This window comes from Schistocerca piceifrons, chromosome 6, assembly GCF_021461385.2.
Source record: "Schistocerca piceifrons isolate TAMUIC-IGC-003096 chromosome 6, iqSchPice1.1, whole genome shotgun sequence".
Taxonomy (NCBI): Eukaryota; Metazoa; Arthropoda; class Insecta; order Orthoptera; family Acrididae; genus Schistocerca; species Schistocerca piceifrons.
Window position 1 is genome coordinate 344862933 of NC_060143.1, and position 24200 is coordinate 344887132.

A 24200-nucleotide genomic window follows, 5' to 3' on the forward strand; every position below is an offset into this window, starting at 1 on the left:
TATCTCCATTGCTATCGCGCAGAGAAGGCATTGATTGTTTCTTGCCGCTAACATATTTCTCATACAACCAGAAACTCTTTGGATTTTCTGCCAGGTTTCGAGACAAAGTTTCGTTGTAGAAACTGTTACAAGCGTCACTCATCGAAGTCCGCGCTAAATTTACAGCTTCTATAAAAGATCATCAGTCTTGGGAATTTTGTGTCTGTTTAAATTTGGCATGTTTGTTTCGTTGTTTCTGCAATAGTGATCTAATGAATTTTGTGAACCAAGGAGGATCAGCTCCGTCGTTTGTTAATTTATTTGGTATAAATCTCTCAATTGCTGCCGATACTATTTATTTGAATTCAAACCACATCTGGTCTGTTGTTGTTGTGGTCTTCAGTCCTGAGACTGGTTTGATGCAGCTCTCCATGCTACTCTATCCTGTGCAAGCCTCTTCATCTGCCAGTACCTACTGCATCCTACATCCTTCTGAATCTGCTTAGTGTATTCATCTCTTGGTCTCCCTCTACGATTTTTACCCTCCACGCTGCCCTCCAATACTAAATTGGTGATCCCTTGATGCCTCAGAACATGTCCTACCAACCGATCCCTTCTTCTGGTCAAGTTGTGCCACAAACTTCTCTTCTCCCCAATCCTATTCAATACTTCCTCATTAGTTATTGAAACACGTATGTATTCAGTAACAGCGATGGCGAGGCATGACAGAATCTCTGACCAGAGAGTTATTTATCGTTGCTAGTCTGCGCTTGACCGCGCGAGAGTTCAGTTGCATGTAGGGAGTCGGCAGGTGCAGTTCAGTTCAGTTGCGAGAAAGTTGTTGTACGTAGCAAGTCGCGAGAGCATGTAGTTCGTTCGTGCTAGTAGCGCGCGCGAGATAGTCGGAGTCGTGTGTGAGGAGTCGGCGGGCGTCGACATGGGCCTCTGGTCAAGATTCAGGACGAGGTATATTTTTTAAATAAGGTAATGAAGCAGCATTGCGCTCACCTGATAATGTAATGCATCTTAAGTGTAACTAATTTGTTCAAGAATCCCCCCAATAATAATTTTGTTTTCAAACCAAGCATTTTAACAAAACAAACATTTTATTGAAAGAAAATTTCCCATGCATTTCCTTAAAGAAAAAATTTACTTAAGTTCAAAGAATTTTTGCGATGCATTTCCTCCAAGCTATGGCGAAAAATAAGAGCAGATGCAATTTTACTGAGGTAAGAACAGGGCCTAAGATCGACATTTCGGTCTATTTGCGTTTTCATTGTCACTGAGGATTCATTTTTTATTGAATTGACTTTTATTTTTGTGGGGAGCTTACACATGGCTCGGATTGCTAGTTCTCATTCATTGTCATTAAATTTTGTTTTTTGCTGGGAGGTTACACTTAGCACGATGTCCATTAACATTTAAATATTTTCTTTTATTTTTGTGGGGAGGTTACACTTGGCGACATCCGGTCCAGGATCGTATTTCTTTGAGAATCTTATGAAAAGTAGTCAGATACTTGCTCCTATTAACTAAAATATAATTAGCATTTGGCGCAACGCTTTTACTAATTTTGTGACTTTCTTTCCTCAGATCATCGGCAATTCGTTGCTCTGTTGTATTTGTGTTTGTTGCTTTTTGCATTGTGCTTATTTCATTTGTGAATAATTGTGACTATTGTAAAAATGCCACGAAAGACTGTGAATAGTGTATCGCGAGGTATTATGAACGAAATTACCGACTTAAACAGCTTTACTGATAGTACTTGTGACACGCAGTGTAATGATGACAATCCTGCGTTCACTGACAATCAGTGCGTTCCAACCACTAATGATAATTTTTATCTTACTGATGAACAAACGAACTCAATTGTGTCCTCTGTTAATATGACGGCAATTGATGACGCGGGGCGTTCTATTGTAATGAGCGCTGCCCAGCTTAACACAACCGGTTTACTAAATTCACGTGACGAACAGACAAATTTGTCTAACGAAAATGAACAGAATACACAAAGTAGGACGGATTTATTTAATTCCGAAATAGTGACCGGCAGTGTACATTCGACTGGCAAACCTTTTTGTAAATCTCAGAATAACCAAATGGTTACAGAAAGCGAGATAATTTCAGATCCACCATTAAACAGCACAGAGAATAGAAATGCTAATTTTGGGTTGGATCAAATTATGGGATTTTTAAACAATTTAATGAAAAACTAGATAACAATTCCAAACAACTTAAAGAAGATCTCAAACAAGAGCTTAATGAAAAACTAGATAACAATTCCAAACAACTTAAAGAAGATCTCAAACAAGAGCTTAATGAAAAATTAGACAACAATTCCAAACAACTTAAAGAAGATCTCAAACAACAGCTAAATGAAAAATTAGACAACAATTCGAGACAGCTTAGTGAACAGATTAAAGCCGTTGCTGCGCAGTGTCATGACACTAAGGTACAGTTACGCGAGGAAATTGAGGCTTGTTCAAAGAAATGTAGCGAAGAAATTAAATCTGTTGCTCAAGAATTAAGGGATATGCAAACAGCTACAACAGAAACACTTAGAGAGGAAATTAGCGCAGTCGGTAAACAATGCTCTGAAAAGGCTACACAATTACGCGACGAGTTTAAAGCAATGACAGCAGAACTTTCGCGCACAATGGATGCAAAGATAGACGTGAAATTCGAACAACAGAACACGCAAATTGACGAGCGCTTTAATCAGCACATACAAAACAGTGATACACGTTTCCGCAAATTTATTCAGGATCAAAATAAAGTAAAACGTCAAGTCATGGAAACAATCACTGCTCAGAGACAAGAAGACAAACGTAAAATGTTTGGGAAGGCAAAAACATAGGTAGACAATAATATTGCCACAGTGTCCGACGAAATTAATACCATCAAACAGTCGAACACAGAATTACGTGACGAAATTTCCGATCTTAAATCGAAAACAGACACATACACATCCGCTTTTCAAACAGTGGCCGACAGACTCGAACAATTAGAACTAACACAGGATTCCGATGTCGTCAAAGCTGACGTTAAAAAACTGAACGAAACTACACGTAAATTGCAAAAACAGATTAATGACTCAGACACTAAAACTGATGATCAAGTAAAAATACTGACTGAAAAATGTGATGAATTGGCCAGTCGTATTGACGTTATTGAAAGTAATAATGACAGCGAATCAGACGATACCTCACCAGTTTCATTTAATCAAACACCTGAATTTCAAAATCTACAGCAGACAATTAATGAGATCGATTCGTCTAATAACACGTTGCGTAGAAAATTGTCATGTTTACAGCAAGAAGTAACAGAGATGAAAAATATTTCAGTTAATAACACATCACAGCAGAAGACGCTTTGCGAACATTTGTCAGACTCACGCAGCGCGTATAATTTAGGTAATCAACAGAGAGTACAGGACTTAGATTCCGAACAGACACAGACAAATAGATTCTCTTACAATACTGAACCTGCTCCGTCATACAGAGACGATAATTTCGATTACAAACATTTTCTGTCAGTGAGAAAATTTAAAGTGTTTAAAAATGACAGAACACAGATTCACCCATTGGACTGGATACAACAATTTAGCTTTGTTTTCCACCGACTTGGCCTGTAACGCACAAACTTGAATTTATTTGCAGTTTTTTGGAAGGCGAACCGGCAACTCGTATGAGACCGATCGCGAGGCAATGTTATTCGGTAGAAGAGTTTCAGAATGCTTTTCTGTCAGTGTATTGCTCGAAGACGACACAGCGCGGAATTTAAGATCAGTTAATTAGTTTACCAAATTATGAGAACTCCAATTTTCCCAGTGTGATGCAATTTTTTGAGCATATGGTCCAACAAAACCAGTACTTAAGTGAACCATATAGTGAATCTGCACTGATACAATTATGTATATCTAAATTACCACGATCATTAAGAGTGTCACTCCTAATGGGTCAGCAAAAAGAAAACATTTCGGCATTCAGAGATCTGCTGCAGCTTTTAGAAGTGCAGCAATCAGATTATTCTTTCGTAAACAAAAACTTTTCGTATAATAACCAAGGTCAACAAACATACAGCAATTATGATCAGACACGTAATTTCAATAGAAAAGGTAACAGACGCCTTAGGAACGACAACCATCAGGACTTTAATAGCAGACAAAATTTTGATTATCAATATCGTCAAAATTTTCAGCAACAGGAACCACATTTTAGTAACAATAGAGGTTTTTCACAACTACAGCAACAAAACCAGCCGGTTAGCATACCTAACCAACAATGTAATGCACAAGGTCAACATAACTTTAATGTTTCGCCGCGTGGACGTATAGTCCCTGGTACAACAAATAGTAACGCACGGCAGCAAAGAAACAACTACGTACAGAAAACACAGTATTTCAATTCCTATCGCAGTGCACCGTATAGGAATGACTATCACGACAGACGTAAAAACGATGAGCACAATTATCAGCGTACGTATAATAACAGTCGGTCTTACGAGCAGCAAAATGATCAGCAACAGCATATTCTCATGAATGAACCCGACAGTAGGTATCATCCAGAGCGTAATACGTCTGGAAGAAGTAATAGAACAGTTCAAATAGTAGAAATGCCACAACATCCTCCTGATAATAATAACACGTCAGATAGAATCTGACTAGATACAGTACAGGTCGCATCTTCCAGTACACAAGCACAACTTTAGACACGCAGAATGTTATTCACGAAAATGTTATTACTTTTGACGACATACGAGACACTCTTTTACAGGAAAGACCAGTTGTTCAGAAAACTATTTCACATCCTGTCATCGAAATTAGAATTGGTTCATCGAAATTTTCAGCAGTAATCGATTCCGGATCACCTATGTCAGTTATAAATGAGGAGACTTTCAACGAGTGCAACAAAGAGAATACCTATCCTACATTACCTTTAGGCAAAACGAAAGTAAAAGGAGCAGTATCGAGTAAAGGAGTAGACGTTAAATAACAGACGCATTTATCATTTTGTATTGCTGGTCACACATTTCACTCAAATTTTTGGATTGTTCCTTTATTGACAACAGACATTATTTTAGGTACGAATTTTCTGGTACAACACGATGCAGTGGTTGAATTTCAGAATTCCTATTTAATGTTGAAGGATGAAAATGTGCAATTGGCTTTAGAATTTCAGCACACTTTATCTGCGGAAGAACAAACAATTAACCGCACAGAGGTCATTTCCGCAACACGTAACATAGACTGTAATTCCACATTGTTCACAGATACTTATGTACGTAACTATAACACTCCAGACGAAGCTGACTACGACTAATGCAAATGATTTCTGATAAAGTTAAACAAAGAAGTGGAAATACAGACGACGAACGCACGCAACTACGCAAAATTCTTTTACAGCAAGCTCCAATTTTTGACAACATTCCTGGTACTATGTCCGGATTTATGTATGAATTTCAAGTCAAACAGCACGATACATTTAAAGCTAAACATTATCCCATTCCGTATATCCATAGAGAACAAGTTAAGAAAGAATTGCAGGATATGCTTGACCAAGGAATTATTGAACCAGCAGTTAGTCCGTACATAAACCCGCTACATATTGTTAAGAAAAAAGATGGCTCACTTCGCCTTGTACTTGATTCGCGTCACATCAGTGACATAATTATTAATGAAACAGATCGACCACAGACATTAGAAGAACTACTACAGAAATTTCACGGTACAGCTATTTATTCCACATTACATTTGAAATCGGGATTTTGGCAAATTCAACTTCATCCGAATTGCAGAAAGTACACAGCATTTCTCTGTTTTGGCGACTGTTATCAATTTTGTAAATTACCGTTCGGCTTAACTATTTCCTCTACAGCTTTTATTCGCGGTTTGAACACAATACTTCCGACAGAACGTAAAGACAGAATCACGACGTACGTAGATGACATTCTTATTGCAGAAGCTAACTGGACTGAACACAATCTGATTCTAGAACGACTGTTACAAACTTTTCATGCTCAAGGACTCACAGTTAATCTCAGTAAATCGCATTTTGGCAAAACTTCCATAAAATTTCTTGGACACGTAATTTCAGCAGAAGGCATTGCGCCTGATCCGGAAAAACTTCAAGCTCTACGTGACATTACTGTTCCTACGACAAAGAAACAATTACGCAGTTTTTTGGGCTTAATTAACTTTTTTCGCAAATTTATTCATCACTCTGCTTTAGACACACCTAGATTATGCCAATTAACAGGTAAAAATGCTATTTGGTCCTGGGATAAGCAAGCACACTCTGAATTTGTGAACCTGAAAGAAGCCTTGTTGAATGCTCCACTTTTATCGCACCCAGATCTTACCAGAAATTTTTCCATTGCCACCGACAGTTCCAACACAGCTTTAGGCGTACATATTTTTCAGGAAATTGAAGAGGATGGCTCAACAGTAATTAAAAACATCGCATTTGCAAGTCGCATTCTGTCACCTGCTGAACGAAATTATTCTGTTACAGAATTGGAAACATTATGTGTTGTTTGGGCTTTCATGAGATTTAGACATTTTCTTTATGGCAGACATACCACCGTTTACACAGACCACAGAGCGATACAATTCTTACTTTCGGCTAAATTCACTCACGACAGATTAAGCAGATGGAAACTTTACTTGCAGGAATTTAATTTTACAATTGTTCACATTCCCGGCACACAAAATGTTATAGCAGACGCACTATCTCGTTCTCTCAGCAATAATCAGCAAGACGTCGCAACCAACTTCTGCAAAGCAAATTTCAGCGTTATGTACATTCAGCAAGTTGCATTTGAAAATTTCATTTCGTCGTCATTACAGGACAGCAAAAGAGCAAAGTAAAGACAATGTGTGGAAAGCAATTAAACACCTTTGGCAAAATAAGAATAATGTTACGATTAGAAACCACTACACTGTACGCAATGACATTCTATTTCGCCGCTCTCATCCTGACAGCAACAATTGGTTATTATGCATTCCTGACGAACTGGTTAACAAATTAATATGGTATACACATTTAAGTTACGCACATTACGGAGCGAGAAAATGTTTTCTTATACTGAGACAGAACTGTTATTTTACCAACATGGAGAAACGTATACGACGAGTTTTAGCGTCATGTAAAATTTGCCAGAAAGCTAAGTCAGACACCACTTCACATATTCCTCCATTATATCCCATTGTACCTGTTAAATTAAGACATATGGCCGCAGTAGACATTTTTGGTCCAATTCCGAGAACTAACAGAGGTTTTTGCTACATCTTTGTCTCTGTTGAAGTCACTTCAAAATTTGTTACTTTCACTCCGTTACGCAAAGCTACTGCTAAAACTGTTTCGAAAGCATTTGTAAAACATTTTCTATTTCATGTAGGGCATGTGATGAAAGTAATTTCTGATAATGGATCACAATTTCGTTCTGCTATATGGACACGCATGTTACGAGCTAGAAACATTTCGCCGATCTATATATCCAGGTACCATGCTTCTTCGAACCCTTGTGAACGATTAATGAAAGAAATTGGTAAACTGTGTAGAATATACTGCCACAAAAGACATATTGATTGGGACACACACATATTCTTATTCCAAGATGTAATTAATTCCATACCAAATGAATCCACTATGGTATCTCCGTCTGTTATACTGAAAAACGTTGAACCACCTAGCAAAATTAAAGAATTAGTAACATTTCCTACATCTCGTCGATTACGACACCACGAAATAATTGACATTGCACTGAACAACATCAAACGTGCCGCAGAGCGCCGGAGAAGACAGCAAAAACAGATTTGTATACGCCGAGACTTTCAGATTGGACAGAAGATATTAGTACGTACACACTATTTATCCAGCAGAATAAAAGGTAAGTGCAGTAAATTTGAACTTCTATACGCAGGTCCATATCGGATTCGCAGCATTCCTCACCCCAATGTTGTACACGTCGAAACTTTGAGAACCAGGAAAAGTAAGGGCAACCACCATGTGTCGAACATTAAACCTTTTATTGAATGAAACCACTTTATGATTTAACGTGCTATGATGCCACTTATGACCACTTATACAATTATATTCACGTGATTAATTATTGATGACTATCGTATTTTTTCTTGGCAAGTGCCCGGCAAGGTAAGGTTAGCAGGTCGCTCTTCTTGTCGTTACACATCAGACCGTGCATATTTTTCCCGACACACGTATTTTATGAATAATTATGCAATTCTATGTAGTGACGTATTAATTTTATCAAATTCTCTCTCCATTAAAGTCTTTAATTCTCGCCTCTATTAACTACAATACATACAAGCTGAACACAACGAACGTCACATTTTATCTTTCTTATGTATGTACGATTGTTTTCATGTTTTGTTTGTATGCACTGTGAAATAGTTAAGGTATAACACACAGCAGTTGACTTTGACATTTTTTGCCCTATGATATCTCAACATCGTGACTGTTTTACATTTTTCTTTTTTTGCTGCTGCATTGTGACATTCTCTGTACATTTTTCCTTTGTACACTCTCTATGCTTTTGACATATTACGTTTTCTGTCATGTTATGCTGTATGCGTAATTATGTCACCATAAACCAGTCATTATTTAGTGGGTATATGATTTAAATGCAAGATATTAATCTTTGTTCATCAATTTCAGAAAGAAATGATGCGTAAAGGAAATAAATTAAACAGAAATGGGAATTTCAACTACGGAATAGACGAAAGAAGATACAAAAACCCTATGAGGAAGAGTAAATGGATCAGAATTACCAAGCATTAACAAGAATATACTATACACATCGTAGAATAGCAGTCTTAACTAATTTTTTCTTTCAGAATACAAGGCGATTGATGCAGGCTGTCAGACAGAACTACACATCTTAGTTTTAGTGATGAAATATGCTAGAGATAAGGAATAGTTGTGTAATGAGTAATGAAGTTATTTTTTGCAGATGATAATGAATGCTGATGAGTAATGATGAAGAATATGCTACTATGAATAATGAAGTTTTTCTTTACAGGTGATGATAATAATGAAGTTATGATAATATGGATAATGAAGTTTTTTCTATACAGATGAGGATGATGTTGAAGTTTATGCATTTATGCTATGTAGTTATTTAAGTATTTGTTGCAGTTTGTTTTGACAGTATGTTTTATATTGTATGGTATGATGACTGAAGGTTTTGGAAAGGACAGCTATGGAACACATTTTTTATACACATTTCACTACCTGTTAATTCGAAGTTCACTACTTTTCAGCATAGTATGCATTTCTTCTTTCAGCTCAATAATCCATTTTGTATTTTTTCCAGGAGAAGCCTTTCATGATACTTACTAAACTTGTTACTTATTAAACCTATACTAGTACTTGCATTCTTTTTTTACCCAGTTGTGTCACAACCTTGCTACAGCTGACTTGTGACGAATGACGTTACACATTTTTCATTTACAGGAACAACCTAGAAGCAAATTTTTTTCTTTTTCTCTTCTTGCTTTCCCTTATAATTACCCAAAGCAATGCATTGCTAACAAAAAGAAATGTATCACCAGTTCCAAATAATGCTACCCATTTAAGAGAGTTCTGAATAATACTGAATGATGAACAATATTTTGTACTATTCAATACTTGCTGGTCAATGAGTGCCAATAATTAGTATAACTAAATGAATTATGTTAATACTATGCCATTCATTAGCTCCTGTTTTCAATTATGACTTTTGATGTTTTGTAACTGGCCACTGAGTGCCAATAATTAGTGTAACTAAATGAATTATGTTAATACTATGCCATTCATTGGCTTCTGTTTTCAATGATGACTTTTGATGTTTTGTAACTGGCCACTGAGTGCCAATAATTAGTGTAACTAAATGAATTATGTTAATACTATACCATTCATTAGCTCCTGTTTTCAATGATGACTTTTGATGTTTTGTAACTGGCCACTGAGTGCCAATAATTAGTGTAACTAAATGAATTATGTTAATACTATACCATTCATTAGCTCCTGTTTTCAATGATGACTTTTGTAACAGGCCAATGACTGCCAATAATTAAAAATGTTGTACTATTCAACACTTGCTGGCCAATGAGTGCCAATAATTAGTATAACTCAATGAATTATGTTAATGCTATGCCAATAATTGACTCTCCTTTTCAATGATGACTTCTGATGGTTTATAATTGGCCAATAAGTGCCAATGTTCACTATAATCAGTTAATTTTATGAACATTATTCTGTCATACTAAATATGCTTTGTAACTGGCCATGGACTGCCACTGTTTATTGTAATACGATTACCCATGATGCCAATAATTGCTATAATCAGTTAATTTTATGAACATTATTCTGTAATACTAAATACATGGTACAGAAATGTTCAATAACTGGGCTATGAATGCCGCAAACTACTACTGTAATTCTCAATGAAGACTACTATGTGACTTAATGTCCTTCACCTTCTGAGCTAACTACCCTGAATTACTGCAACATCCATTTGTCCTGTCCATCCTCATGATCATGGAGCACTATATTTGGTTTTTGCACTAATTCTACGTTGGTGTGCCTTGTAAGAGCGTGGTGTTGCCACGACATGCTGTCCACCACCGTGAGCGATGAAGACGTTATTATGGTCCCACTGTTTGGTGTACCTGATGTACTGCCAAAATGATAACAGGGAATATTACTACGACATTTCAGTGTCTTGGATAAGCTGATAAATACTTCTGGGAAAAGAACTGCAAATTGTCTCACTTGGTGTTGTATTTCTGTGGAAAGATATGGACTTTCAGTGCAGCTGCGTGCAACCTAAGTGCTACAACCATGACGCAATCCTTCCTATTCCTTCCCTAATTCTTGTAAAATGAGAAAGTCATATACAGTGCGTGTGCACTTCCTTTCATTTGTTAATAAGATCAGTTATCCTGAAATTACTAAAGACTTCTATAGTGCATGTGCACTTTATTACACTCCTTGATTTGTTTGTTTGTTGTAGAAAAATACTAGAGAGTACTACAGTGCGTGTGCATTTTTGTCATTTGTCAATATGATTTGTACTCATTAGGTTTATTTGTCGTAAAAATATTGGAGAGTTTTTCAGTGCGTGTGCACTTTATGCCATTTGTACTCATTACGTATATATTTTGTGGTTTTCTGATATGTTCTGTACTACAGTGCGTGTGCACTTTTGCCATTTATTAATACATTTTGTGATTTGCTGATATATTCTCAACTGCAGTGCATGTGCACTTATGTCACTTGTCAACATGATTTTTCACCATTGCGTTTATTTGTTATGAAAATGCTAAAGAGTTTTTCAGTGCATGTACACTTATGTCATGTATTAATATGTATTGTGCTGAATGTCAGTAACCGTGCACTTATGTCATATGTTCTGTACTCATTGTCATTGTCTAAAATGTTTTGTACTCGGTGCATGTGCACCACATTTAATTCATGTACTATATCTGTATATATGCTGTAATTGTAAAGTTAATTAGTTGAGAAAAAATTTGTTGCTCATGGCAAGTCCAAATGACTCACCATCGCTGCCAAATTTTTGACCCCCCCCCCCCCCCCCAGTGGAGGGTAATGAAACACGTATGTATTCAGTAACAGCGATGGCGAGGCATGACATCCAAATGACTCACCATCGCTGCCAAATTTTTGACCCCCCCCCCCCCAGTGGAGGGTTATGAAACACGTATGTATTCAGTAACAGCGATGGCGAGGCATGACAGAATCTCTGACCAGAGAGTTATTTATCGTTGCTAGTCTGCGCTTGACCGCGCGAGAGTTCAGTTGCATGTAGGGAGTCGGCAGGTGCAGTTCAGTTCAGTTGCGAGAAAGTTGTTGTACGTAGCAAGTCGCGAGAGCATGTAGTTCGTTCGTGCTAGTAGCGCGCGCGAGATAGTCGGAGTCGTGTGTGAGGAGTCGGCGGGCGTCGACATGGGCCTCTGGTCAAGATTCAGGACGAGGTATATTTTTTAAATAAGGTAATGAAGCAGCATTGCGCTCACCTGATAATGTAATGCATCTTAAGTGTAACTAATTTGTTCAAGAATCCCCCCAATAATAATTTTGTTTTCAAACCAAGCATTTTAACAAAACAAACATTTTATTGAAAGAAAATTTCCCATGCATTTCCTTAAAGAAAAAATTTACTTAAGTTCAAAGAATTTTTGCGATGCATTTCCTCCAAGCTATGGCGAAAAATAAGAGCAGATGCAATTTTACTGAGGTAAGAACAGGGCCTAAGATCGGCATTTCGGTCTATTTGCGTTTTCATTGTCACTGAGGATTCATTTTTTATTGAATTGACTTTCATTTTTGTGGGGAGCTTACACATGGCTCAGATTGCTAGTTCTCATTCATTGTCATTAAATTTTGTTTTTTGCTGGGAGGTTACACTTAGCACGATGTCCATTAATATTTAAATATTTTCTTTTATTTTTGTGGGGAGGTTACACTATGTGATCTACCCATCTGATCTTCAGCATTCTTCTGTAGCACCACATTTCGAAAGCTTCTATTCTCTTCTTGTCCAAACTATTTATCGTCCATGTTTCACTTCCATAGATGGCTACGCTCCATACAAATACTTTCAGAAATGACTTCCTGACACTTAAATCTATACTCGATGTTAACAAATTTCTCTTCTTCAGAAACGCTTTCCTGGCCATTGCCAGTCTACATTTTATATCCTCTCTACTTCGACCATCATCAGTTATTTTGCTCCCCAAATAGCAAAACACCTTTCCTACTTTAAGTGTCTCATTTCTTGATCTAATTCCCTCAGCATCACCCGACTTAATTCTACTACATTCCTTTATCCTCGTTTTGCTTTTGTTGATGTTCATCTTATATCCTCCTTTCAAGACACTGTCCGTTGCCGGCCGGAGTGGCCGTGCGGTTCTAGGCGCTACAGTCTGGAACCGAGCGACCGCTAAGGTCGCAGGTTCGAATCCTGCCTCGGGCATGGATGTGTGTGATGTCCTTAGGTTAGTTAGGTATAATTAGTTGTAAGTTCTAGGCGACTGATGACCTCAGAAGTTAAGTCGCATAGTGCTCAGAGCCATTTGAACCACTGTCCATTCCATTCAACTGCTCTTCCAAGTCCTTTGCTGTCTCTGACAGAATTACAATGTCATCGGCGAACCTTTCGTCTCCATGGATTTTAATACCTACTCCGAATTTTTCTTTTCTTTCCTTTACTGCTGCTCAATATCGGGGAGAGGCTACAGCCCTGTCTTACTCCCTTCCAAACTACTGCTTCCCTTTCATGTCCCTCGAGTCTTATAACTGCCATCTGGTTTCTGTACAAATTGTAAATAGCCTTTCGCTCCCTGAATTTTACCCCTGCCACCTTTAGAATTTGAAAGAGAGTATTCCAGTCAACATTGTCAAAAGCTTTCTCTAAGCCTACAAATGCTAGAAACGTAGGTTTGCCTTTCCTTAATCTTTCTTCTAAGATAAGTCGTAAGGTCAGTATTGCCTCACGTGTTCCAGTATTTCTATGGAATCCAAACTGATCTTCCCCGAGGTCGGCTTCTACTAGTTTTTCCCTTCGTCTGCAAAGAATTTGTGTTAGTATTATGCAGCTGTGGCTTATTAAACTAATTGTTCGGTAATTTTCACATCTGTCAACACCTGCTTTCTTTTTGATTGGAATTATTATATTCTTCTTGAAGTCTGAGGGTATTTCGCCTGTTTCATACATCTTGCTCACCAGATGGTAGAATTTTGTCAGGACTGTCTCTCCTAAGGCCGTCAGTAGTTCCAATGGAATGTTGTCTACTCCGGGGGCCTTGTTTCGACTCAGGTATTTCAGTGCTCTGTCAAACTCTTCACGCAGTATTGTATCTCCTATTTCATCTTCATCTACATCCTCTTCCATTTCCATAATATTGTCCTCAAGTACATCGCCCTTGTATAGACCCTCTATATACTCCTTCCACCTTTGTGCTTTCCCTTCTTTGCTTAGAACTGGGTTTCCACTTGAGCTCTTGATGTTCATACAAGTGGTTCACTTATCTCCAAAGGTCTCTTTAATTTTCCTGTAGGCAGTATCTATCTTACCCCTAGTGAGATAAGCCTCTACATCCTTACATTTGTCCTCTAGCCATCCCTGCTTAGCCAGTTTGCACTTCCTGTCGATCTCATTTTTGAGACGTTTGTATTCCTTTTTGCCTGCATCATTTACTGCATTTTTATATTTTCTCCTTTCATCAATTAAATTCAATATTTCTTCTGTTACCCAAGGATTTCAACTAGCCCTCGTCTTTTTACCTACTTGATCCTCTGCTGCCTTCACTACTTCGTCCCTCAAAGCTACCCATTCTTCTTCTACTGTATTTCTTTCCCCCATTCCTGTCAATTGTTCCCTTATGCTCTCCCTGAAACTCTGTACAACCTCTGGTTCTTTCAGTTAATCCAGGTCCCATCTCCTTAAATTCCCACCTTTTTGCAGTTTCTTCAGTTTTAATCTACAGGTCATAACCAATAGATTGTGGTCAGAGTCCACATCTGCCCCTGGAAATATCTTACAATTTAAAACCTGGTTCCTAAATCTTTGTCTTACCATTATATAATCTATCTGATACCTTTTAGTATCTCCAGGGTTCTTCCATGTATACAACCTTCTTTCATGATTCTTAAACCAAGTGTTAGCTATGATTAAGTTGTGTTCTGGTCTATACTTATATTATTAATTTGCAATGAGTGGAATTTGTCTCTCAGGAAGGCGTCAAGTTAATTTTTATCTGCTTTTTTAAATAGGTATATTTTTCGCTTATTTTTCGAGGATTTGGGGGTTACAATATTCAATCTCGCTACGACAACCCTGTGTTCTCTAATCCCTGAATCGGTTTTTATGCTCGTTATCAACTTAGGATTATTTGTTGCTAAGAGGTCAAGTGTGTTTTCACGGCTGTTTACTATTCGCGTGGGCTCATGAACTAACTGCTCGAAATAATTTTCGAAGAATGCGCTTAGCACAATTTCGGATGATATTTCATGCGTACCTTCGGAATTAAACACGTATCTAAGCCAACACATCGAGGGTAAGTTAAAGTCACCATCAACTATTATCGAAAGAGTCGGGTACGTGTTCGAAATCAAACTCAAGTTTTCTTTGAACCTTTCGACAACTGTATCATCTGAATTGCGAGGTCGGTAAAAGGATCACTAGTAATTCTGGAACGCACAATCGATCAATACAAGTATGCAACCACCCTTGGTGATCGTGTCCACACCTATATGCAATTTGTTTTCGCTTGACGCGATGGCATTTATCCGAAGGAGGACAATACAACATTTTACAGGGGTTGCAGTTTACTTGCGTGCTCCCTTGATATGATGGAGAAGGATAAATGTACCAATCTGAGGAAAGGGACCCTGATCAGGAAACGATAGATTTGAAAGTTATAAGCGAAAATCATTCCGACATCTGTGACAATGGAAGTCGTCTACTGGAAGCTTTCCATATTTTGGAAGAAAATAGGTGCCAAAACAAGAAAAAATTGTCTAGCAAACATGGGCACTAAAATGGTTCAAATGACTCTGAGCACTATGGGATTTAACATCTGAGGTCATCAGTCCACTATAGCTTAGAACTACTTAAACCTAACTAACGTCACAGAGATCCATGCCCGAGGCAGGATCCAAACCTGCGACCGTAGCGGTCGCGCGGTTCCAGACTGAAGCGCCTATAACCGCTCGACCATACCGTCAGCACTTGCAACCCAAGTCCTCAATTATTTGCTTGACGTATTCCAATCTCTGTCTTCCTCTACAGTTTTTGCCCTCTACAGCTCCCTCTAGTACCATGGAAGTCATTCCCTCATGTCTTAGCAGATGTCCTATCATCCTGTCCCTTCTCCTTATCAGTGTTTTCCACATATTCCTTTCCTCTCCGATTCTGCGTAGAACCTCCTCATTCCTTACCTTATCAGTCCACCTAATTTTCAACATTCGTCTATAGCACCACATCTCAAATGCTTCGATTCTCTTCTGTACCGGTTTTCCCACAGTCCATGTTTCACTACCATACAATGCTGTACTCCAGACGTACATCCTCAGAAATTTCTTCCTCAAATTAAGGCCGGTATTTGATATTAGTAGACTTCTCTTGGCCAGAAATGCCTTTTTTGCCATAGCGAGTCGCTTTTGATGTCCTCCTTGCTCCGTCCGTCATTGGTTATTTTACTGCCTAGGTAGCAGAATTCCTTAACTTCATTGACTTCGTGACCATCAATCCTGATGTTAAGTTTCTCGCTGTTCTCATTTCTACTACTTCTCATTACCTTCGTCTTACACCGATTTACTCTCAAACCATACTGTGTACTCATTAGACTGTTCATTCAGGATAGCAATGTCATCAGCGAATCGTATCATTGATGTCCTTTCACCTTGTATTTTAATTCCACTCCTGAACCTTTCTTTTATTTCCATCATTGCTTCCTCGATGTACAGATTGAAGAGTAGGGGCGAAAGGCTACAGCCTTGTCTTACACCCTTCTTAATACGAGCACTTCGTTCTTGATCGTCCACTCTTATTATTCCCTCTTGGTTGTTGTACATATTGTATATGACCCGTCTCTCCCTATAGCTTACCCCTACTTTTTTCAGAATCTCGAACAGCTTGCACCTTTTTATACTGTCGAACGCTTTTTCCAGGTCGACAAATCCTATGAAAGTGTCTTGATTTTTCTTTAGCCTTGCTTCCATTATTAGCCGTAACGTCAGAATTGCCTCTCTCGTCCCTTTACTTTTCCTAAAGCCAAACTGATCGTCACCTAGCGCATTCTCAATTCTCTTTTCCATTCTTCTGTATATTATTCTTGTAAGCAGCTTCGATGCATGAGCTGTTAAGCTGATTGTGCGATAATTCTCGCACTTGTCAGCTCTTGCCGCCTTCGGAATGGTGTGGATGATGCTTTTCCGAAAGTCAGATGGTATATCGCCAGACTCATATATTCTACACACCAACGTGAATAGTCGTTTTGTTGCCACTTCCCCCAATGATTTTAGAAATTCTGATGGAATGTTATATATCCCTTCTGCCTTATTTGACCGTAAGTCCTCCAAAGCTCTTTTAAATTCCGATTCTAATACTGGATCCCCTATCTCTTCTAAATCGACTCCCGTTTCTTCTTCTATCACATCAGACAAATCTTCACCCTCATAGAGGCTTTCAATGTATTCTTTCCACCTAGCTGCTCTCTCCTCTGCATTTAACAGTGTAATTCCCGTTGCACTCTTAATGTTACCACCGTTGGTTTTAATGTCACCAAAGGTTGTTTTGACTTTCCTGTATGCTGAGTCTGTCCTTCCGACAATCATATCTTTTTCGATGTCTTCACATTTTTCCTGTAGCCATTTCGTCTTAGCTTCCCTGCACTTCCTATTTATTTCATTCCTCAGCGACTTGTATTTCTGTATTCCTGATTTTCCCGGAACATGTTTGTACTTCCTCCTTTCATCAATCAACTGAAGTATTTCTTCTGTTACCCATGGTTTCTTCGCAGCTACCTTCTTTGTACCTATGTTTTCCTTCCCAACTTCTGTGATGGCCCTTTTTAGAGATGTCCATTCCTCTTCAACTGTACTGCCTACTGCGCTATTCCTTATTCCTGTATCTATAGCGTTAGAGAACTTCAAACGTATCTCGTCATTCCTTAGTACTTCCATATCCCACTTCTTTGCGTATTGATTCTTCCTGACTAACGTCTTGAACTTCAGCCTACTCTTCATCACTACTATATTGTGATCTGAGTCTATATCTGCTCCTGGGTACGCCTTACAATCCAGTATCTGATTTCGGAATCTCTGTCTGACCATGATGTAATCTAATTGAAATCTTCCCGTCTTGAACAAGGTATTCGCTATTACTAGCTGAAACGTGTTACAGAACTCAATTAGTCTTTCTCCTCTTTCATTCCTTGTCCCAAGCCCATATTCTCCTGTAACCTTTTCTTCTACTCCTTCCCCTACAACTGCATTCCAGTCGCCCATGACTATTAGATTTTCGTCCCCCTTTAAATACTGCATTACCCTTTCAATATCCTCATACACTTTCTCTATTTGTTCATCTTCAGCTTGCGACGTCGGCATGTATACCTGAACTATCGTTGTCGGTGATGGTCTGCTGTCGATTCTGATTAGAACAACCCAGTCACTGAACTGTTCACAGTAACACACCCTCTGCCCTACCCTCCTATTCATAACGAATCCTACACCTGATATACCATTTTCTGCTGCTGTTGATATTACCCGATACTCATCTGACCAGAAATCCTTGTCTTCCTTCCACTTCACTTCACTGACCCGTACTATATCTAGATTGAGCCTTTGCATTTCCCTTTTCAGCTTTTCTAGTTTCCCTACCACGTTCAAGCTTCTGACATTCCACGCCCAGAATCGTAGAACGTTATCCTTTCGTAGATTATTCAATCTTCTTCTCATGGTAACCTCCCCCTTGGCAGTCCCCTTCCGGAGATCCGAATGGGGGACTATTCTGGAATCTTTTGCCAATGGAGAGATCATCATGACACTTCTTCAATTACAGGCCACATGTCCTGTAGATACACGTTACGTGTCTTTAATGCAGTGGTTGCCATTGCCTTCTGCATCCTCATGTCGTTGATCATTGCTGATTCTTCCGCCTTTAGGGGCAATTTTCCACCCCTAGGACAAGACAGTGCCCTGAACCTCTATCCGCTCCTCCGCCCTCTTTGACAAGACCGTTGGCAGACTGAGGCTGACTTCTTATGCCGGATGTCTTCGGCCACCAATGCTGATTATTTATCAAAATTTAGGCAGTGGGGGGGATCGAACCCGGGACCGAAGACGTTTTGATTATGAATCAAAGACGCTACCTTTTTTTTTTTTAAAAAAAATCTCATTTTGTTTGCTTCTGTTCGTTGCATCTGCTCGGGGCGGACGTCGTAAGACATCCTTTTATGTTCGTGGTTGGTCGATTGACTCAGTTTTTTTTTATTACAGAGGGCAGCTAACCCCCTGACCGAACACGCTGAGCTACCATGCCGGCTAGTAGCTCCTTCCAAAATATGAGAAGCAAAGAGGTTGGCAATAGAACAGCTCCACTGTCGCAGATATCAGAACGATTTTCGCTTATAGCTTTTGACTCGACCACGGTCCTTTACCTCGAATTAACATATTTACGCTTCTCCATCATCCTTTAAGTTTGTAATAACATCTCTGGATCACCCTGTATATCGGAGCACAACGTTCACCCCATGTTCCCGGTCTTGGGGCTCCACAACAGACGACGCCAATGTGTGACTATGTTGGCCAAACAACATTGTCAATGACGATTGCAGTGGGCTTGGGATTATGGACAATGGACCAAGGATCAATGGAAACGCGTGGCCTGGTTCGAAGGATCAAGTTGCTTCTTACACCAGTTCGATGGTGGTGTCCACATTCACCGTCACCAGGTGAATGGCTGTTCAAAAAATCCACCATTCCACAGATGCAAGTCATTGGGAGAAATATTAGTATTATGCTGAAAGAGACGTTCACCTGGACATCTATGGGGCCTGTAGTAATAAGAGAACGCATGACGACAGTTGCGGACTACACGGGCATTATCACGTCCTATCTGCATCTCCTTCATGCTCGATGTCTTCCACGGCAACGATGGCACCTTCCAGCAGGATAACTCTCCGTGTCACAAGGTCATACTCGTGCTACAGTCGTTTGCGGAACATGATAACGATCTCACAGTGATGTCTCGCCCACAGAATTCGCCTCGTGTGAACCAAGTGGAACACATCTGGGACACTATAGAGTGGCATATTTTCTGCCACAAACCACCAGCCCATGATTAACGGAAATTGCGTGGTACAGTCGTAGACATATGGTACCACATAGTTCTGGAAATTTAGCAAGGACTTCTGGCATCCTACTTAGAATCGCTGTGATACTACATTCCAACAGTAGATCAATGTGCTGTTAAGCACGTTGTCATAATGTTTTTGCTCTTCTGTGTATGTCCACAGCTTAATATTTAACTGGATGTACACTGTCAGGTCAGAAGTATCTGGACATTCTTATGCGACGCGGAATTGATCACTAGATGTCAGGCGAGGCGGATCCGCCAGGATAAATGCAGCGGTGAGTACTGTGTTGTCAATAGAGATGGTTCAAATGGCTCTGAGCACTATGGGACTTAACAGCTATGGTCATCAGTCCCCTAGAACTTAGAACTACTTAAACCTAACTAACCTAAGGACACCACACAACACCCAGTCATCACGAGGCAGAGAAAGTCCCTGACCCCGCCGGGAATCGAACCCGGGAACCTGGGTGTCAATAGAGAAACAGTAAGAACGAATCGGTCAAAAGAGCTCAGTGTCTTCGAACGTGAACTAGTCACTGGATGTTACGAGAGTAACTTATTTATCAAGGGTATTTCAACCCTTCTAAAGCTGCCCAAGTCGACTTTTGATGATATAATTGTGAAACAGAAACGGGAAGGAACAATCACAGCTGAAGTAATACCAGACTGACCTCCTGTACTGACAAACAGGGACTGTCGGGAGCTGCAGAAGGTGGTTGTCAAAAACTCACATATAATCAAATGCAAGAAAAACCTGTGAGATCTAGAGTTCTACAGCCAGTCTATCTAGCACAATGACTTTCCATAGGGAGCTACAGGGTGTTTCAAAAATGACCGGTATATTTGAAACGGCAATAAAAACTAAACGAGCAGCGATAGAAATACACCGTTTGTTGCAATATGCTTGGGACAACAGTACATTTTCAAGCGGACAAACTTTCGAAATTACAGTAGTTACAATTTTCAACAACAGATGGCGCTGCAAGTGATGTGAAAGATATAGAAGACAACGCAGTCCGTGGGTGCGCCATTCTGTACGTCGTCTTTCTGCTGTAAGCGTGTGCTGTTCACAACGTGCAAGTGTGCTGTAGACAACAGGGTTTATTCCTTAGAACAGAGGATTTTTCTGGTGTTGGAATTCCACCGCCTAGAACACAGTGTTGTTGCAACAAGACGAAGTTTTCAACGGAGGTTTAATGTAACCAAAGGACCGAAAAGCGATACAATAAAGGATCTGTTTGAAAAATTTCAACGGACTGGGAACGTGACGGATGAACGTGCTGGAAAGGTAGGGCGACCGCGTGCGGCAACCACAGAGGGCAACGCGCAGCTAGTGCAGCAGGTGATCCAACAGCGGCCTCGGGTTTCCGTTCGCCGTGTTGCAGCTGCGGTCCAAATGACGCCAACGTCCACGTATCATCTCATGCGCCAGAGTTTACACCTTTATCCATACAAAATTCGAACGCGGCAACCCCTCAGCGCCGCTACCATTGCTGCACGAGAGACATTCGCTAACGATATAGTGCACAGGATTGATGACGGCGATATGCATGTGGGCAGCATTTGGTTTACTGATGAAGCTTATTTTTACCTGGACGGCTTCGTCAATAAACAGAACTGGCGCATATGGGGAACCGAAAAGCCCCATGTTGCAGTCCCATCGTCCCTGCATCCTCAAAAAGTACTGGTCTGGGCCGCCATTTCTTCCAAAGGAATCATTGGCCCATTTTTCAGATCCGAAACGATTACTGCATCACGCTATCTGGACATTCTTCGTGAATTTGTGGCGGTACAAACTGCCTTAGACGACACTGCGAACACCTCGTGGTTTATGCAAGATGGTGCCCGGCCACATCGCACGGCCGACGTCTTTAATTTCCTGAATGAATATTTCGATGATCGTGTGATTGCTTTGGGCTATCCGAAACATACAGGAGGCGGCGTGGATTGGCCTCCCTATTCGCCAGACATGAACCCCTGTGACTTCTTTCTGTGGGGACACTTGAAAGACCAGATGTACCGCCAAAATCCAGAAACAATTGAACAGCTGAAGCAGTACATCTCATCTGCATGTGAAGCCATTCCGCCAGACACGTTGTCAAAGGTTTCGGGTAATTTCATTCAGAGACTACGCCATATTATTGCTACGCATGGTGGATATGTGGAAAATATCGTACTATAGAGTTTCCCAGACCGCAGCGCCATCTGTTGTTGAAGATTGTAACTACTGTAATTTCGAAAGTTTGTCTGCCTGAAAATGTACTGTTGTCCCAAGCATACTGCAACAAACGGTGTATTTCTATCGCTGCTCGTTTAGTTTTTATTGCCGTTTCAAATATACCGGTCATTTTTGAAACACCCTGTAGAAAGAATGCTGTAAAATGGTCGAGCAGTTTTCATAAGCCACTCATTTTCTGCTGTCAACGCTACACGACTCCTGGGGTGCTATAAAGAGCGACGGCACTGGAGAGCGAATGACTGGAAGCAAGTGATGTGGAGCGTTGAGTCACTGTGTGGGTTTGGCGTAGGCCTGGATAACATAATGTATAGTGCCAACAGCGAAGATAGAGGTGGTCTTACAGTAAGGAGTTATTTGCCGTGGTGAACCTGAGAAAACACTAAATGCAGAGGGATATGAATACATTTTATAGTATACAGTAGAGGAACAGCGTGGAAACGAAGGCTGTTTTACTCGTAGTATGTCAATGCACCCTATCATAAAGCAGTATCTGTGAGGCAATGAGTTATGGACAGTAAAATTCCTGAAGTGGCATGGCCAGAGTCCCTACCTGAAGGCAGTGGAAAACGTTAGGAATGCTCCAGACTTCAACATCCAACATCACTACCATCTCTGGTTTCGGCTGTTCAGATACTTTTGTTTTGGTAGTATACAGTTACTTACTTCCACGAGCGTTTCAGAGCTCTGCGTCTTTATCTTCAGTAGCGATTAGCTAGTGACTTCTGTGTGTGAGAACACTGCATTCTGAGCCTAAACTTCACAAAAAGTCGGTTTCGCTCTTCACAAATACAGTTCCGAAATAAAGTGGACCCCCACAAATATGCTGTACAATGCTGTTGCATTTCTGTGAGTATATAGAGCTAATTGCAAAAAAAAAAAAAATAAATAAATAAATAAATAAAAATAAAAAAAAAACATTGGTAGAGCGTGGTGTCACAGCTGATTAAGTGTCAAGATCCGGGGTTTAAATCTCACTTCCTGCTCGACCAGTTGTGACACATGTGACAATTGCAACGTGCCAGGTGGTGCGATGGATTCGTTTTCTGGGTTAGGGCGTTCCAAATCTGCAACCAGACAAAGTTACCTACGTTTTTAATTCTTTTTCGAAATCACCTGAAGCGAATGTTTGAGTGGTACCGCGTAAGAGGCTGATTTCCTGCACTTATAAGTCGTCGAATCTAGCAAGTGTTCTGTCTCTAACTACCCCAATATCGAGAGGACGCAAAATAAGAATATTCCTTCCTTGAAAGTTACACTGTAGGTGCTACCAATAATCAGATAGGCAAATATGGTCTTCATGTACGGAAACAGCTAGGGGATATCATCAAGAACAGGACTGCGTGAAGTGGGTGGCGTAGTGGTTGAAAATGAATCTGTACGTTCCATGTCAGTTGAAGCTAACATGATTGTTAAGAAAGCACTATCTGCTTGTTGATATTTGAAAGCTTTTTAGTCATTTGGTTAGTAAAACGTATATTACTGGCAGCTTTCCTCCCGAAAAAACTTCATACTTGGAGAACAGAATCGTTATGGAACAAGAAACGCCAAAATATCGTGATGTAAATTGTAGTTGTTTCAAAGAAATGCCTTTTGCATGCTGCACATCGAAATTTCTATTTTTATTTATGCATCCAGACACTTTTCGCCTTATTTACAAGGCATCTTCAGTGGGTGTCCTGAAATATTACATGATTTATACTTTTTACACACAGGTTATGGTTTCACATCTAGATTATAGATCTAAAAACAGTTCCTTAACGTTTTTTTTTACGAAATGGAAAGGTACTTACAGGTAACTTCTAATTCACTGCAGCTAAGTACATTTCCATTCAGTAAAAAAACGTTAAGGAACTGTTTTTAAATCTATAACCTAGATGTGAAACCATAACCTGTGTGTAAAAAGGACAAGTCATGTAATATTTCAGGACACCTACTGAAGATGCCTTGTAAATAAGGCGAAACGCGTCTGGATGCACAAATAAAAATAAAAATTTCGATGCGCAGCATGCAAAAGGCATTTCCTTTGAAACAACTGCAATTTATATACAGCTGCTGCGAAAATGGCCTCTACAAGAAACGTGTTATATCGTGATGTACACAG